This window comes from Herpailurus yagouaroundi, unplaced genomic scaffold (assembly GCF_014898765.1).
Source record: "Herpailurus yagouaroundi ecotype Mexico unplaced genomic scaffold, PumYag 246, whole genome shotgun sequence".
Taxonomy (NCBI): domain Eukaryota; kingdom Metazoa; phylum Chordata; class Mammalia; order Carnivora; family Felidae; genus Herpailurus; species Herpailurus yagouaroundi.
The window spans coordinates 1,916,971-1,934,126 of NW_024412463.1; the positions used below are offsets into that span (position 1 = coordinate 1,916,971).

The 17,156-nt window shown below is 40.5% G+C and overlaps 1 protein-coding gene across 3 annotated transcripts in view; it reads right to left on the minus strand.

Moving 5' to 3' along the window:
* The window catches only part of ADNP (activity dependent neuroprotector homeobox), a 34,077-nt gene that overhangs the window by 12,854 nt on the left and 4,067 nt on the right, over positions 1–17,156 (minus strand). The window contains exons 1-2 of one of the 3 annotated variants that reach the window (XM_040459657.1): positions 15,025–16,730; positions 13,591–13,661 (exon numbers count right to left, since the gene is read on the minus strand). The exons of 1 other annotated variant lie outside the window; for it this stretch is intronic. The gene's annotated coding sequence lies outside the window, so the exon portion shown is untranslated. Of the gene's footprint in view, positions 1–13,590; positions 13,662–15,024; positions 16,731–17,156 lie in introns of those variants that run through there. One more of the 3 variants, XM_040459656.1, reaches the window with a different exon arrangement.

Sequence of the window (17,156 nt, forward strand, 5' to 3'; positions counted from 1 at the left end):
TGAACTTTCCTTAGGAGCAAAGAAGCCATTATCTGAGAAAAAGAATTATCCTTTAGGAAGCAAAATCTCTGCCGAAAGGCTTGAATCAAGCTAGGTGACATACTCAGGTTCTCCTGGGTTAGGAAGACGAACAGGAATCCAACAGACGGTGCTAGTTTATCTGGCTCAAGGCAAGGTTGGCAGGACCTGATGTACCAAGAGTCAATGAGGCTTGTCTATGAATGATAAGGTCCCTCACAGAGCCATCAGATCAAGGATAGCATCCTTTAGTCTCTGTTTTTAGGGGTACAAGAAAAGCAGAAAACATAACTGTGCCCACAGAAAGTTAAATCAAAAACAAAAAACCCAACCTTAAACCTTTGACCAGGCACAGATAATCAAACAAGCCAGAAGAAAAAAAAAAAGCCCCCACATCAAACTTTTCCTTCAAGTGTGGATGTAACATGGGATCTTTCAGTATTACAATTCTTCATATTTTTATGTGCATTCTTATGTTTCCCAAGTTCTTAATAAGAACATATGGTGCTAATTTAACATGCCAGAAAATACGGAAGTAAATACGACAGCATGTCCTAGTTTCCATCACCCCCAAGTACAAGTGCAACTTTCTCGTATCTGGGAACCAAAATCGAAGAAGCATATACCCGAGTGACAACTAATGCATCAATTATGTTAGCGATTATAACTTGTAATTATCTTAAGCAAATGTTTCTAACAATGCACTGAGAGCTAGCCAGAAATGGTTACTTCTTCCTGGTAACACCGAAACATAAGCTGCTTAGTCTAAAACCAGGGTTTTCAACACCCCCGACACCCCCTTTGAAGAGGAAACCCTGGTTTCTAAACAAATCTTAACTGAATTATAAAAAAGTAGAGGGACTCAGGTTGAAATGGAAAGAGAAAAAAGGGAAAGTCTGTTCCCAAGAATCTCCTTGAAATAGTTACTTGCCTAAACTGTTTCTAAAGCAAATATATATGCCAAGGTGGCAGTTGTGAAATGTAGAATCGGGACCTGGTGGGCAATCACCCAAAGCAAGAAGTTTGATGGCTACAGTGGTTTACTGAAAATCTCCGCCACATAAAATTACAGTCTGATCAGAGTATGGTTATCAGAAGCCCACAATAAGCCTAAGGATTAAAGTACAGTTTATACTTTGATGTTGTCTTTTAAACCTTTCTACATTAAGCTGTAAAGAAAAATACACATCTGGGAAAATCTTTTACTGGGGGCTGGGGGTGGGATCAAAGGCCGGGAATTATGCTATTACTAGTGAAGAAAAATGGCAGTTGTTCTTTTCTAAATTAATAAAGAATTAGGAAGACATTCAAACTACTACAATATAAACAATTACATTTTTGAAAACATCCTCAGTCCAAATTAACATGTAAGAAGAAATTCAGACCCTTGATATTAAGAAAACAAAGTATTCCAATGTTCTAAAGATTCAACTATTTATATAAAGATCTTATAACCCACACTGGGGTTTAAGGGTCAGATATATTTTAAGTTTAAATCGCTAACTAAATTTTATTTTATTTATTTTTTTCAACGTTTATTTATTTTTGGGACAGAGAGAGACAGAGCATGAACGGGGGAGGGGCAGAGAGAGAGGGAGACACAGAATCGGAAACAGGCTCCAGGCTCTGAGCCATCAGCCCAGAGCCTGACGCGGGGCTCGAACTCACGGACCGCGAGATCGTGACCTGGCTGAAGTCGGACGCTTAACCGACTGCGCCACCCAGGCGCCCCTAAATTTTATTTTTTAAGAAGCACAGACGTTTTAAGATTTTCATGAAATCTTCATGCTACCTATGATGTACTTTTTTTTTTTTAAAACAGCTCTTGTGACGTCTCTGTGGAAACATTTAGGACCCATTAAAATAAAAACTAGGCAGAAAGAAAACATTTCCATATTTGTGCGCTCACTCTTCCTCTTACCACCTCCTCAGCAACATATTTAATACCAGTCGATATCACAGAGCATAAATGTGGTTATTGTAAAACACAGTTTCTTTTATAATCAGTTAAGTGCTTATCTTTCCTGATAATTCTGGGATCAGAAGCAGTGAACAGACACATCTTATTTGCTTTTAAGGGTGTCACTAAGTCCTACATTTAAACTAAACCAGTCGTAAATAAGTTTGTATGTTTGTATTTTGAAAAAGAAACCCTGTAAAAGCCTTTCTAGAACAACCTTCCAACGAGTGACAGTGTTGAGAGCCCAGAGCCTAACATTCAGTCTGGAAGCAATCACCCTACTCAATCTTTTTTTTGTTTTAAGCCACAGTCCTGAACAGAAGCAGCTAATCTTTCAATTTCCTATAAACTTGGGCAAAAGACCTTGCAGATGCCAGAGGCTCTTCATAGAAAGGCAGCTCTAATTATCATCTCTCTTTCTCAATCCCAAATACCACAGAGCATGTAACTGATAATCCAGGAGCAGAATGCTCTTCTGGATTAGCAGATAAAACTGTGCAGCATGAGAGGTAGGAAAACAAAGTTTAGGCTCCCTTCTCCTTAATTAACAGAAATTGTGAAGTAGTGTTGAGGCCGCAACAGGGGTTTATTAGGAAAGCCCAGGAGGATGAGGAAGAGAAATTACTTTGCAAATGAAGACACACTTGTACCAAAAACTAAATCTGAATAATGAATTATTTTGCTTAGGATAATCATGTTAGAACCCTGTTAATAAAGAAGCAGACAGGAAATGTAACCAATTTCTGTTTTATTCTTATCCACTAACTGCATTGACTCTTACTATTCTCTGATAATAATAAATCCCAATGGAGTTAATCTTGTCAAATACAAAACTGCCTCCAGAAAAAAAAAAGACATTTTGATGTTCTTCAAGTCTTAACCAAATCAATGATTAAATTCCTTAAGCTTTCATACTATTTTTTTGGTAAGTAGATGGCAACATGAGTGTATTTATGCAAATATAGCATCCTGGTCATAGGAACACTTTTGGCCACTGTTGACGAACCATGGGTGAATCCCTCCCACAAGCAGCCCTGCTCTAAGATCATCTCTCTGCCTGATCACCTTGAGTGAGCACAGCACAGACCCTGCCAGGAAGCTTGTCCCACGCCGGAAAGCTCTGTCCACAAGCCTAGAGCTCTCAGTCCGGGTACAGAAATCTTTAATCCTCTAGCCACAGAGCAGCCTTCCACGTTTTTCAGACCCTTTCTCCTCCCAAATATTCCCCCTTCTCCAAGTTACCCACACTCAGTTCTTTTCACCATTGCTTCTGCTATCACAGAAGCCATTCTCCAGTGGACAGGCTCCAGTCTGTCAATGTCTTTGGTGCCCTGAATAAACTTATTCCAGATATGCTAAATCAGAAGGTCAAATGGGACAACACTTCTCTAGTTCTGGATGTTACTGGGTTTTTTTTCAAATTTTATTATTTTTTAAAAAAGTAATCTCTTTGGCCAACATGGGGCTCAAATTCATGACCCTGAGATCAAGAGTCGCATGTTCCACTCACTGGGCATGCCCTGGATATTATTTTTAAATTAATGCTCCTGAAAGGTGTTATTTGTGTTGGCGGCAGCCACCTCACATGTGACAATTAACCAAGATTTTTTTTTTTTTTTTTTAAGTATGTGCTGCGTGTTTCAGTATTAGGTGGTTCAGTTGGTGAGAAAAAAAAATCTGTACTGAGTCCACGTCTGGTTTGAAGGGAAGTAATTATCAAGTCTTTAAGTATCTTTTCAAGTGAAGGGGCAAGAGTATTCTGATTCTGAAGTGGAACACTGTGAATCACTGAAAGAGCCTCAGGGTTGCCTAAGCTAAACTCTTCTCATTTTACAGATTAGCAACTGAGGTGAAGCACCTGACCCAAGGGTGATCAGTTTGTCGATGACAGAGCCGGGCCTCAAGGTCATCTTCAGATCTAGGATGCAGCCCTCCTCCCATTACCCATTTGGACCAAGGTCTGATCTCTGACACTGAAGGTCATAAACAAGAGCATGTCAAATACATACGTCTCCAAACGCCAAAACTTCAAAACTCAAGACTGAAATGGCCTTACACAAGCTCAACTAAACTAGCTCAAGAGGTGAAACTGTGATTAAGAATACGCACATATCTCAGGTCAGATGGCCCCGTGAGATCCAGAGAACTGAAACAAGAACTTAGTTCTGAGACCACTTGCTCTAAAGCGCTCTTACCATCACCACGAATGCCAACTCACTAAACAGTCACGCTGGAAGGATATCTAAATCGTAATAATAACTTGCAAAACGCAAACCACAACCTTTGTATCCCTAAGTAAAACGACAGCTTTTCAAAAACAGACGTATCCTATGTCTCTCTTTTACCACCTTCCAATCATCAATACTCGAACCATGCTACTCCAAAAACTGCTTGGGAAAGAAGAGGCTTTGGTGATCCTTTTTCTTTTTCTGGAGAACAGGGTTAGGCAGGAGGCTGGTCTGCTTTCAACTACCTCTTAGGCTCTTTTTGGCAAATAAAGTTCCATTCATTTTTGTTACAAAAGCAACCGGGAAATAAAAACCTACATCCACGTAAAAACCTGTACATGAAATGTTCTCACAGTAATTATTAACACCCAAGGAGAAACAACCCTAATCTCCATTAACTGTTAAATGGATAAATAAAATGTGGTATATTCACATAATGAAATGATCCAGCCATAAAAAAGTACTGATATATGCTCCAACACAGATGAAACCTGAAAACATCGTATGAAATAGAACATAAAAGAAGTCAAAGATGTCAGCTGCCAGAGGCCACTTGTTATATGATTCCATTTACACAAAAGGTGCAGAATAGGCAAATCTACAGAGACATAAAGAGTAAAGTTGCCAAAGGCTAGAGGAGTTGGGGGGAAGGTTGAAGGTGACTGCTAATGAGGACCCGGTTCTTTTGTGGGGTGATAGCTGCACAACTCTTTGAATATACAAAAAAAAAAAAAAAAAATCATATATTTCATGGGGCTGAATTGTATGGTGTATGAGTTACATCTCAGTAAGACTGTGACAAAAGAAAAAGGCAACTGGAGCTAATATAACAAAATGTAGAAAAGGCATGGAACACGAATAATCATACCCAAAGGCAAGGGTTAACATTGGGTATATTTATCCTTCTGGATTTTTACACACATGCAATTTTTCTTTCTTTTTTTTTTTTTTTTCAACGTTTATTTATTTTTGGGACAGAGAGAGACAGAGCATGAACAGGGGAGGGGCAGAGAGAGAGGGAGACACAGAATCCGAAACAGGCTCCAGGCTCTGAGCGGTCAGCACAGAGCCCAACGCAGGGCTCAAACTCACGGACCGTGAGATCATGACTTGAGCCGAAGTCGGGACGCTTAACCGACTGCGCCACCCAGGCGCCCCGCAATTTTTCTTTTAAAATGAAATGCATCTATGCATCTCAAGCATTTAGTCATGCAGCAAGAAAAGCAATGTTGGCTGAGATTTTTTAAATTTTTATTCTAAGAACTGTGCTTCCCTTCCAAGAAGGTAAATGCTAGCACAAATGGGTATTCTTCACATAAAATGTGGTTAGCCTGAAATGAATGGAGGTATGCTTTTATTTATTTAAAAAAAATTTTTTTTATACCTTAACTAATGTCTCCACCCAACATGGGGCTCCAACTTACATCCTGAGATCTAGAGTTGCATGCTCCACCAACTGAGCCAGCCAGGCACGCCTGGAGATATGCTTTTAAATCAATTTATATTGTGTAAAAATACACGTAACAAAACTTACCATCTTGACCATTTTAAGTGTACAGTTCAGTGGTATTAAGTAGTCATAATACCATTTTACCATCACCACCACCCATCTCCGGAACTCTTTTCATGATGCAAAAGTGAAACTCTATACATTAGACAATTAACTCCCCATTTCACTCCCCTTCTGCACCAGGCGACCACAATTCTACTGTCTCCATGATTTTGACTACTAAGTATTTCATGTAAGTGGAATCACAAAGTCTTTTTGTGACTGGCTTTTCCTTTTGCACAATGTCTTCCAGGTTTGTACGTGTTAACCTGTGTCTGAATTTCCTTCTTTAAAAAAAAAATAAATGTTTTTTTGTTTTTTTAACGTTTATTCATTTTGAGAGACAGAGAGAGACCAAGCACAAGTGAGGGAGGAGCAGAGAGACAGGGAGACACAGAATCCGAAGCAGGCTCCAGGCTCTGAGCCATCAGCCCAGAGCCTGACGCGGGGCTCAAACTCACGAACTGTGAGATCGTGACCTGAGCTGAAGTCGGACGCTCAACCGACTAAGCCACCCAGGTGCCCCCAAATTTCCTTCCTTTTAAAGGCCGAATGATATTCCATGCTACGTACGTGCCACATTTTGCAGTTGATGGGACACCTGCGTTGCTTCCACCTTTTAGCTATTGTGAATACCGCTGTGAACATGGGTGTACAAGTATCTTTTCACACGGTAATTCTGTCTCCACAGCGGTTCTACCACTTACATTCCCATCGACAGTGCACAATGCTTCCAATTTCTCCCCATCTTCACCAACATCTGTTAACTTTTTATCACAGCCCTCTTAATGCGTATGAGGTAGTATTTCATCGTAGGTGTGATGTGCATTTCCTTAATGACCATGAAGGGTACTGAGCATCTTCATGTGCTTACTGGCCACTTGTAGGTCTTCTTTGCAGAAAGGTTTATTCAAGTCTTTGCCCATTTGAGATATGCTTTCACATGTAAAATATACTTGGGATTTCCGAGACTTAGAATTAAAAAATGAAAAATATCTTGTAAGTACCTTTCAAAAATACTCACATGTTGAAATGACCATACTTTGGACTTACCAGGTTAAAAACACATTACAATTAATTTCATTTTTAAATTAAATGTTAACATTAAATGAAATTAAAAGTTAAAATGTGGCTACTGGAAACAGACAAACCTTGAAGGCATTAGGCTAACTGAAATAAGCTGGTCACAAAAGGACAAATACTGTGATTCTACTCACAGGAGATACTAAATGTCACTACTGGAAAATCTGAGGCAACAATGCTGAATATGGGACCAAATAAGGTTTGCTAATAATTTTATCAGCATGGATAGTCTGGTTCGAAATCAGAGGCATTTATCATTGATGAGTCTCTGCCAAAACTGAATATTAAGCATCTGTTAAGATTTCTTTGCACAGGACAGATCTTCTAGAGCAGGTCCTGGATGTACAGGAACGTTGAAGGCCTTTGTAAAATTCTGGACCTTTTGGACAGTATTAAATGAATGACTCTATGGTAACATACTAATGGTCCCCAACTGTTGAGTACTTAAAAAAAAATCTCAGTGAAGGGGTGCCTGGGTGGCTCAGCTGGTTAAATATCTGACTCTTGATTTTGGCTCAGGTCATGATCTCATGGGTTAGTGAGATTGAGCCCCACATCTGGCTATCCACAGACAGTGCAGGCCTGCCTGGGATTCTCTCTCTGTCTCTCTGCCCCTCCCCTGCTTGTGCTCGTGCACTCGTTCTCAAAATAAATAAACTTAAAACATGTAGCAGTACAGAAAAGATTTTCAAAGATTTTCCATGTGTTAAATTTTTAAATGACTTTACATTTCTTTCAAATGGTTATAAAAGTAGAACTGCAAAAGGGGAGAGGTCCTAACAAAAATAAATCAGGAAGGCTTTTCAAAGGTGACACAGTGATGAAAATTTAAGTTTACTAAGTTTTGTTTTCTTCATGTGGTGTGGCTCATTAATATCAAACCACGAATCTAGTGGGAAATAAACAGCCCCATTCACATTATCTTCAAAATTACAATTACACTGTGACTCAAATGTTTTATTTTAAATACTCATCACAGGTGAGTTCAGATTTAGTAAAACTATGACCTGAAATTATAATTGATACAGTGTGGTAAAGAGGTAGTCATGGCTGTAAATTACAATCACTATGAATCATTTTTTAGCAGAGACTGATCTTCCTGATCTCAACTGATGGACTTAAGAACCCTTAAAATATGCAAGAAGACAAGGGTGCCATCTCAGTATCCAAAGCAAAGAAAGTCTACTGAAAAGATCTTGCTTGGTTTCTTCCCTTCTGCTAGATCTCTAGCAATCTACAATGGTGGCTGACACATAGCAGGCACTCAACACATGTCGACTGAATGAACAGTCCCTGCCGAGAAAGGACTTACAGAGATGACACCCCATAAATATACACAGGAAAAGAAGCAAAGTGTCAGATGTGTGACAAACTAAATGCACTGAGGTTTCATAAAAGGGAGAATTCATTCTCAGCAGGGGAGCTCAGGAGAAGGTGGAAATAGAGGCTAAGCTGGGGCCACTAGGTTAGTTGAGAATCTGCATTCACTGCACAAAAATAAAACAAAAACAAACAAACAAACAAAACCTTGCTGGCACACAGTTCCGGAGGTGGGAAAGCAAGGAGTTTTAGGAAGTACTGTACAGAGTCCAGAATGGCTGATATGTCAAGCTTCTGAGTAATAACGAATGACAAGGGTTGGAAGGGTAGGTCGGGGACAGGAAAGAAGCCTTGAGTGTGAAGCTAGAGTCTGCTGCTATGTCTGGCAGGCACCGAGACGCTGCAGATACTAAAGTAGAGAAGTGATACAGTTCTAATGGCACTTTAAGAGAATCCATCTGGCCATGGTCGGCAGGTCCCATTTTAAAAAGGCCTAAAGGAGGTCTATAAAGAGTGGCATACCAGGCCTAAGCAACTGTCAGAATTGCCTGAGAGAGCTTACACCCATTTCAGACGTACGCGATCTGAAAGGCCTGCAAAATCACCAGAGCCTTAGGTACAAGGTAAGGTAAGGTAATACGATATTGAAGTGATAGCAAAAGGTGAAGTTCAAGGCTGAACCCTATAGCCTACATTAAAATCTGTTTTCCAGTAAGACTATATTGTTTTTATGAACAAAAATGTAGCTGACCTATCAGCCACATGTAAAATTGTTACCTCACAGCTTCAAACTTATGTAACAAATAGGGACACAACAAAGTTTTCCTCTGCTCAAAAGAAAGATGGTACAATGTAGTGATTAAGAATACAGCTCCAGCTCCAGAGCTGGACAGATCTGTGTTCAAATCCTTACTCTTGCCACTTACTAGCTTTGTGAACTTAAAAATGTTACTCAACCTCTGGAGGTCTGTTTCCTTATGGTATAACCAGAAGGACACTATCCCCATTGTTCAAGTGCCAGAAGGATTAAATGAGATGATACCAGTTAATATTTATAGCAGTTATCATCATTATCTTAAGCCAGATCAGATACTGGAATAATCACTTTGAAAATTATGAGCTCACACCACAGTATATATAATCTTTTAAAAAAAATATGGACTATTATTCCTGAGAATCAGACGTGGTTGCCATATACCTGTCCCTATACACATTATAACGCACATTCACACACATAACAGTGCTTTCACAGAATATGTTTATGGGAGCTTTTCATGTTAAAGAGTTAGCATATTCTTAACTTCACAAACTCTGCGGCACTTAAAACGTTTATGCAACAGCGTATCTGCAGGTACCCACAATAAGCCTAGGTGACTTACAGTCACATAGAAACTTAAAGGTGTGATCTAGATTTTGCATATTTATTATTTTAAAAAGCATGTGGGTCACTTCTCTTTTAAGAAGACTTTCAGACTACAAGACTAGTGCCTATGACTGGAAACTCCCTATTACTTGGGAGTATTTAGATTTCAGATGAGATTCCTAGCTGTGACCACCAGAATCTACAGAACACCAATGGAACCAATGGCTTTCAGGGTGCACTTCTGAGAGTGTGCTGAAACTGTTAAGATATATACATGGATGGAAGGGGAGATGAGGCCAGAGGGACAAGATGACAGCTGAGCAACTGGAGGTACGGTCCCTAACCCTTCATTGATATTACATACTGGAGTAGACACAATTTTATGTGACAGGGAGAAAGATGCCTCACAGCTTACCGCCCACCCCAAAAGGATGGAGACCATCTCTAACACCCTAATCTAACTTCAGAGAGTATGAGACGGGGAGGATTTCCCAATTTACTCTGTTTTAAACAGGCATTCCGGCAAGGCAGGGACACAGCGTGGGGCACGACTCCAACACTCTGGTGCCTACGTAAGAACTCCATAGCTTAGTGATGCTGCTGTCAATTTAGGTGGACAACGTGGCTTAAGAGATATGTGAACAAGGGAAATCAATTCACAAGTGGGCCTAAGAAGACATCTAGGTACATCTACTTTTAATCATTCCAGTGACATGTCCTTGTCTTTGCATCTAAATAGCCTAAGACGAAAAACCGGTTATTTTTAATCCCTTCATGATAACATGTCCATGCTCTATCAAAACTACTCAAATAATTTTCCCAGAGTAAGGGAAAGGTTAGTTTTCTCCTCATCCATGAATAAAAGAATAATTTACGTGAATCACCTCAAGTTTTTCTAAGCTACCTCCAAAGAGTCAAAGTGTAGGCAAAGCTTTCTTTGTAGCAGAAGCATTATTCTTGCAGCAGTCTTTGCCCCTTGCTGGCTCAACCCTTCCACCTTCTGCAGAGAAGTTTTTTCTTGGTGTTGTTTTTAAGCCTAACTGTTTCAGAACCAGGACTTTGAGCCCACTGTGTCACACACTCCCAGTCTCCCTTTCACGAGAGCAAGAACTCCAACTACTGACTTATGTTTACAACCCCAACTTAAAATTTTAATGAGTTTTTCTGTATTTCCACCAGACAGAAGTTTTTTCAGATATATCACATTTCAAAAGAAACCACTCATACAGGTTTCCAATTGTTGCCAGTTCCCACCAGAAAAAGATGCAGATTTTCAAGGGAAGCACAGGTTTCCACACAAAACTCTTCAACGGAGCACAGAGGGTTCAGAAAAAGGAAAGGCAGAAGGGCAAAAGCCAGCAATTATCTGTCTAAGCAAAAATAACTGCTCAGAGGAGAGAAGGAATAAGACTGCCCTAAACCAAAACATTGGAAAAAGCAACAGGACCACAAACAAACTTTCTTTTTAGATCCTTGGACAGGCAACTCCAAACTAGACACACACTGCTTCAACTAACCACCCCCCAGCACAATTTTCACCGGTGCTCTCTTGCCGGCCTCTTTGTGAAGCCCACTTAGGATCCTTGGGTATTCTCTGATACACAAGCACAAAACATCACCATGAAGCATTCGTGTGTGCCCTCATCAGCCAAACAGCACATGGGAACCTATAAAAGCCTATGTTCCAGGCACAGGCCTGGCACAGACACATTCTGTAGCTCACTTCATCAGTGCATGTCGCAGTGCCTTGATTTGCCCACTTGTGAAACAAGGACAATCCTGAGAGAGTTGAGAATGGTTTCATAAAGTGCCTGGCAAATAAAACAGGCATACCATTAATATTATAATACCATAAAGGCCAGCAAAGAGGCCTTTCCACTCACAGCTCACCCTTACTAAAATCATCAACCAAGTCATGTGAAAAGTGACACATAAACAGCAACAAGCCACAGCTGAGTGACTCAATTATAACTCTATACCCTTACTGGAGAGGGAGTTAGGATGTGTAGGGATTTATTTTTAATTCTAAGGGATGGTCAAACAATGCACAAGTCTCCTACAGATCACATGCATGCTTTTGAGTTAAACCTTAACCTTAAATCTTAAATCTTAAACTGCAGTATATGTTCAGGGCAGTCTTCCCTTAGTAAACTCTACCAAAAGTTCTTATGCTCTCCTTAATTTCTGAACCTTCATTTCTGGAACACTGCTGACATTCTGGAGATTTCAGTATTTCTCTAGCTGCAGTGTTAGAATTAAACCAGGGATCAATAAAAGCAAGGCAGCTTGTGAGTGCACTTCAAAGACCTACAGGCAGAGGCTAGCTAATGCATACACGGAGAGGGAGAACCCAGATGGAAAGAATGAAAAGAACTTTGCATTTTACACTCATTAGAAAATGTGCGCCCTCAATCAAAATGGTTCCTTTATATAGCTGGCTCACATTTTATCTCTGACTTCCTAAGGTAGACACATATATCACAATATAATCAAGTACACATATCTGTACCCCAGTTTGAGAAGCTTGATGATACGTGAGGAGAGCCTTCTTCCAGTGAAGCAGAATATGGATTCTCATTTAAGCAGACTCCTAAACTGCCAGAGAGCAAAGGTAGATCGCAACCAAAACATAGGTCTAAGGAGTACTAAGACCCTGAGAGACTGAGGGAGCACAATCAGCCTTTCCCTCACTTTGTAATTAACAGGATCAGGCTATAAAAAGCATAAAGTCACAATGGAATTGTGGCCACTCATGCTGGGCCAAACACAGATGGCCTCTTTCATAAAGTAGCTCAATGATTAAGGCAGAAAAGTGCCAATGAGTAAATAAGAAATGGCTTCTACGTTCAAAATTATCAATTCAGTTAGCGTGGGGCGGTTTCTCACCAATTTTAAACGCCAAGTTTCCAAACTAACATAAAATGTATAACTGACAGTGATGCACAGCAGCAAAATATGGCCATTTGTTCCAGACTTAATGTCACAGGCTCTTAGAAAACTAGGAGAAGAAAAACTTCCTAAGTTTGTGAGGCTAAGAACATGTCAGGCTCTGTGAATCTAACTAAATTATTTACTTAGGGGAGCAAAGTTTTACTTAATGTTCATGTCTCTTAGGCAAATAAATGAAAGTTAAACTCCCCATGAAAAGTATTTTATCTTCTGGAAGACATAACAGACTTTAAAGTGAAAGTCTTTTTTTAAAGTCCAGGATGAACACGTGGATTATCACACAACAGTTTTGAGCATCTTGGTAAAAACTACAAATTAGCTTCTAATCTTATCCTAAAATAAAATTTTTCATTTTTTTGTACTTTTCACATTTCTTAAAAGTTTATCTAAGATTTTAACAGGTTATTAAAAAAAAAAACTACAATGTCTAATTCATTTTTTCCATAGTTAACATACTGTTTCCCAACTGCATCTCTAATGCATGGACTTTGTATTTAATAACAGGCCAGTCATTTTCAACTCTAAAAAAGCGGGTTGTATTTGAAGTGTGTATATACACATGCCCATTAATGGACTCAACCTGCCAAAGTCTATTACAACTTATGCAATTTTTGTTACTTATATATAGTTCCCAAAAGACAAAAATACTACTGAAATTCTGAGGTTTTTCTTTCAATCTCTCTCTACCCAAGTATCGATCCCTACTTGCTCCTTTTTAACAGATCAGCCACATCATCCTCGTTAAAGTAATTCCCACAATTAAACATGTAGCCAGTGTATGTACATCTTAAATATGTGAATCAATAGACTGCTAAATATCTACATTTTAAAATACTGAAAATTATATTCAGTAGATATTTTTCAAATTCTGTGGATAGTTACTAGTAAAGCGACCTTATTTAATTCTCCTTTTCATAATCAAGTAAGTATGTGCATTTACATTATAACAAAAACCAAAAGCCATTTTTACTTGATAAAAGCCTCTTAGCTGGTTATTTGGTAGCAACTCCATGTTCATGGAAAGGCCTATTCTAATCAGAGACTCTTTCTGGTCTTTAAAAGCTTAGCAACTCTTCAGATTGGGTCATCAAAAAAAAAAAAACAATAATTGTGAACTTACTTGACACTTAATCTGTTCAACATGGTGACGTTTTATTTTAATATAAATAGTATTAGAACTTTTCCTGCACTCTGGTTTAAGGAAAAAAAAGAGAAATTTAAGCAAAACAAATTCACAGTGTGTATGTTTACAACCAATGACTTCCAGGATAGCCAGGGCCAGAAATCTTTAGAGATTCAAAGCCCAATCTCCTAAGTTTTCTATACAGAGACTTTAAGAACCAGAATCAAAGATTTGGTTAGTTCAATGTATAGCAGCCTCTAATAAGGTAATTTCAGTAAATTTCCAACAAGGGCCAAGATAAATTAGGAATTTCTATTAAAAGTTCAATTAAACAGAATACCCATCCCCACCCTCTGGTTTATTAATGCTTTCTTTTTTTTTTTTTTTTCTGTACTTTTAACAAGCCCTCATAGGTTTACCTAAATTCCAGCCTTCAAGCCCAATTGTTTCACCTTTTATTTATTTATTTTGACTAGTAAAACCAGGAAACCTTGAAACTGCAAAATACATGCTTTCTAAGAGATCACAGCAAGTTTTCCTGTAGGGGAAAAATGGCTATTACCACTAAGGACATCAGTTAACACTGTATCGTATGTATAATTTGCCAAAGCAAACAAAAGCACCTTCACAAACTTCACCTCAAACATGGACTCAAGTAAGTTGTTTTCAAATTACTCATTTAAAAACTCATACAAGTATATACCAAAGACCAAGTACAGGTCAAAATTATACTTGTTTAATAAATACTGAGCAGTTTTTAAAATTATAATTAATACCACTTAGATTTAGTATCTGATTCTTGAAGTCACTAAAAAATTGCAAAAGCAATACTTAATTGTCTCCAAATGGAATATCTGAACCAAACTGCCTCCTTTTCACTCACCAAAATGTTACTTGGCAGCAAATGCTCAAGGAAAATTCTCCCTTAAGCACCAACCGAATAACTGTGTCTATCAAAGAATACATCCATTCATATCCCCACAAATTTATCTTGGTGTATCTATATAAAACTTGCAACAAAGTCTTAAAGTACCCTCTGAGTATCAACTACCACTGTCAGTCATTGGTAGCAAGTTCATGTTCATGGAAAAAGTCTGTTCTGATCAGAGAATCTCCAAGGTTTATAGAAGCTTAGCAACTCTTGAGACTGGTCATCAAGATAACAGTAATTGAGAACTTAACTTTATACACAAGAGTGCAGAATGCAAACCATTAAAACAATATTAGCAACTTAAAAATTTTTCTCTTATACAAGCCATTAGGTCATTTCTCTGTTCAGAACCCACGACTGCAACCAGCTCTAACCGGTTCCTTGAGGAATGTGGCTAGGCTGATATTTTGGAAGTGTTGGCTTTGGTGGTGACCAAGGAGGAAGAAGTCTCTGGCCTCCCTGTTGCTGCAGTTCCCACCCTCCAAAATGAATATACCCACCGGTGTGAATTGACAATGTGGTCCAAAGAGCAAGGCAGGAACGGAGTCCAGATCCTCAAAATGGTAGTACAGGGCATAACCACTAGGCCACCTATCAGTTCAGTACAAAAAGTACAACCCTGTGCATCATGGTGCAAAAGCTGGGGCCTAGGTTTCGCATTGTGCATCTCACACCTATGGAAATAACAAGAGGAGTAAAATCTATAGAAATCAACACACCCTAAGAAGGTGGGTGCTCACAGAAGACCGGTGTCAACACTTTTGCAAAGGTGGTTGGCTACTGAAGATAATGAACGGCAATTACAAGTCCAAAGTTGGAAGGCAACAAAATTTGACAATCAACTCTGTTGAGTTTGACAACGAAGAACTCAACGTGGGCTCGATGTTTACCAACAAGGCTTTGCAAATCATGACACCCATCTACATGCTTATGAAAATTACTACCCCACTGAAATCTAACATCCCTCAAGAATGATTTTTAACTCTCAAAGACTTGGAAAGATTTGGGCCAAGAGAGGAGGTTATCAGCAATACTCCCAAACCCATTACTCTCAGGTTTTAAACTTTCCCCCTTTACCACCTGACCTTGGAAAGACATGGTGACACATTCAAAGCTTAAGGTGGAAGAATTCCAGAGAACAGGAAATCTGTGTACCAAGGATGTGCCAAGAACAAATGTGGATTGTCAGGGTCAACAGTTCTGAACAAGTCAAAAGACAGAACTTCTAAAATGCTGGGTGGATTCTTTAAAAGAAATAAAATCACCGCTCTTGACTCACTTAATCCTTCGCCATGTTGCTGTCAGCTCACCAACTAAGAGTGCGAGAGTGTGTCTTGCTGGGTCCATTTTCCCATGGTCTGTAGAAGGCGCTGTGAAGCACATCCTGTTCTAGCTCTGGGGCCCTTCCCCCCTCTGCAGCCTTACCCAGTGCAGGGAATGCGCCCCCTACTGACTCCAACACTCATCGCCTTTAGCCGACTTGGCTGCGGTGCATTTTGGGTGGGGGCTGGTATTTTCTTCGTGGCCATAAACCAGAAGCAACAATGCAGATTTATAAAGAAACTGTATCAAGCTACCCAGGAGATTTTTTGTTTGTTTGTTTCCTCCTGAAGGTTCAAGACACTGGCACAAGAAACATCAGGGATAGGAATTGGGCGTGTGGGGATGGACAGCATTAAAATGGCAAACACAGGAAGCAGTTTGGTTCTTTTTCCCTCCTAAGCCTTTGTCTGAGAAATGGGGTTATGGCAAGAACTGTCCAGAGGAACTGGTGAATGCAAGAACATCAAGAAGACTCAGTGTGGACACACGTGTAACTAAAAAGGATATCAGACCTTAGTGCCTGATCTTGGGCAGAAGAGGAAGAGAAGCAATCGCGCCTTTTCCAGCAGACAGGCATCCAGGTTGGGGGGAGGGGAAGGCAGGCAGGCAGGCAGCCCAGAGGAAAAAGAGGTGAATAAAAGGGTGCTCAAAGAACTCCTCCCCATTCATTGCATTAAAAAAAAAAAATCTTTTCGCAGCTTTCTGAATTTCCATTTTTTACCGTCTTACTGCAAAGTTGGGGCTCAGCATGCTCGGAAGAGGTCGTGCTGACCAGGCAGCTGCGACTCTGAGAAAAGGGGGTGGTGGTGGACTCCGTGGTTAGGATAGGAGGGGAGCTGGCATGTTAGGGAAGAAGGGTTGCACGGCGGAGGCACAGACTTTCCACTCCCGTGCCATGCATGCTCCCCGCCCCCCAATCTGTCCCCCCTCCCCCCAGCTAAGGGTGGGCAGACCTGGCAGAAGGCTCGTCCCAAGCACTGGGGGTGTGCGTGGGGGGCTCGTTTTGGGAGGGGGGGGGGAACGGGAAGAAGGGATTAGTTCCAGGGATGGGAGCTGCTCGGTTCTTGCTGGGGGCGGGGTGGAGGGAGATGCCATCAGCGGCACGAGCTCCGGGGGCCAGGCTGGCTGCTGGCCTCGGCGGGCTCACGGGGCGGGGAAGGGGGGTCGGGCTGCAGGAGGAGGCGCCTGGACCCCGGAGCGGAGCCCGGGTAGCGGTCCGCGCCGGGGCGGGCGCTCCGTCAGCACCGGAGTAGGCGAAGGAGCGTGTGCGGCCGGAGGGCTGGCGGGGGAAACAACAATGCGCCCGCGG